Source organism: Etheostoma cragini, unplaced genomic scaffold, assembly GCF_013103735.1.
Source record: "Etheostoma cragini isolate CJK2018 unplaced genomic scaffold, CSU_Ecrag_1.0 ScbMSFa_408, whole genome shotgun sequence".
Taxonomy (NCBI): domain Eukaryota; kingdom Metazoa; phylum Chordata; class Actinopteri; order Perciformes; family Percidae; genus Etheostoma; species Etheostoma cragini.
The window spans coordinates 1-1,695 of NW_023268414.1; the positions used below are offsets into that span (position 1 = coordinate 1).

General features: G+C 39.6%; 1 non-coding gene across 1 annotated transcript; it reads left to right on the top strand.

The window, feature by feature from the left end:
* The first annotated feature begins 777 nt into the window (after window positions 1-777).
* Window positions 778-849, top strand: trnaa-ugc. The gene has a single exon. It is a non-coding gene; the product is annotated as a tRNA-Ala (tRNA).
* Window positions 850-1,695: the final 846 nt, after the last annotated feature.

The following is a 1,695-nucleotide window of genomic DNA, read 5'->3' on the forward strand; positions in this document are numbered from 1 at the left end:
AAGCAGTTGACCTGGGTTTGATTCCCAGCCATCATAGTAGCTTTCTTTGAGTGATGTTACTTTCTTTTTTTACAAGAAGTAAGCAGAAAGGTTACTTGCCCAAACTGGTTTGCTAAAACATTAGATCTCTTTGGGCTGCATGATTATGGCCAAGATTATAATCACGATAATTTTGATTATGGAAATCACAAAATGGAAATGTTATACTTTAAAGTGCTGGAAAGGAAGGTTTCTCCAATCGTTGAATCTCAAGTTAACAAGGAACTATCTCAGCAAGGTGATTGATGGATGGTGCTAGTTACTTCACGTTGTTCAGCCCAAATGACACAGCTGTAAGACATCACCTTGGTTGGCTTTCATCTATATGATATATGCAAATGGCAGTGGTGGGATTTGAAACCACACCTCCAGAGGAACTGGAACCATAACCCAGCGCCTTCGACCACTCGGCCACAGTGCCTGCAAGGAGCTAACCTCCACATTGTGATAGACACAGGCACCGTAACTAATGGAATGCGTGTTAATGTTATTGGAAAAGAAACCTTTGCAAGGAAAAAGCCAATACTTTATTAAAAACTAAGAATTCTTTATTAAAAATTGTTATCACACTTTGTCATTTTTCTCTGTAACATAGCAGTGCAAGCATTAAGCCAAGGTTCAATTTCCAGCCACCGCCATGTTTTGAACCCAGATACAACATAAATATGACATATTTCACCCAGGTTTCTTCACTTGTTCAATGATCTGAGGAAAAGTAAAAAAATCTGACAACGTTCAGGGGATGTAGCTCAGTGGTAGAGCGCATGCTTTGCATGTATGAGGACTCGGGTTCAATTCCTGGCATCTCCAACAAGTGTTATTGACCAGTTTACAAAAGAGCTGCAGAAGCTCTTAAACAGAAAAAATATTAAAAGGCAATCTCCTTGTTTTCATGGTAATTAATGCAAGAATCTGTCTCAATTACCAGATGTGTTGCAAGATTTGCAGTGAACAGTGCATTGCCCAGTGGTGGTCGTGTAGTGGTGAGCATAGCTGCCTTCCAAACAGTTGACCTGGGTTTGATTCCTTGTGTGGTTACTTGCTTTATTTTTCAAGAACTAACCAGAAAGGTTACTCGCCCAACCAGATTTGATAAAATATTAGATCTCTGTTATGGTACAAATAAGGGAGCATATCAATCAACCAAGCTGCCTCCTCCAGGATCCACAGACACAGGCAGTGTACTACGATTTGCAATTTGCCCGTGTCTGGTAACTACTACTAACCAATTAAAAAGTTTATCAACAGAGCAGAAAGCAGCAGAAAGGCAACAGATGTGTTACTTTTCGACTATGGTTTATATCATAGCAGTGCAATTATTTTGCCCAGGTTTGATTTCCAGTCATTGCAGATGCATGTATTTCCTTTATATTTATATTTTGAGCTTTGTAACTGATTTTGCTGCTGTAACACAGAAATTTCCCATTTTTACTTGGGATCAATAAACATCTATCTATCTATCTATCTACAGATCTCCGCTCTACCAACTGAGATATCAAAGGGAGCTAGCACATACACACACACTTCCCATTCTTGTGAATATGATAACACCGGACCCCCTGGAGGGACTTTCTGTGTTAGAGCGCACTTTCAGTCTCAATGCCCAGATGTATTAGAAGATTTGAAGTGAACATTGTATTTTCCAGCAATGGTGGT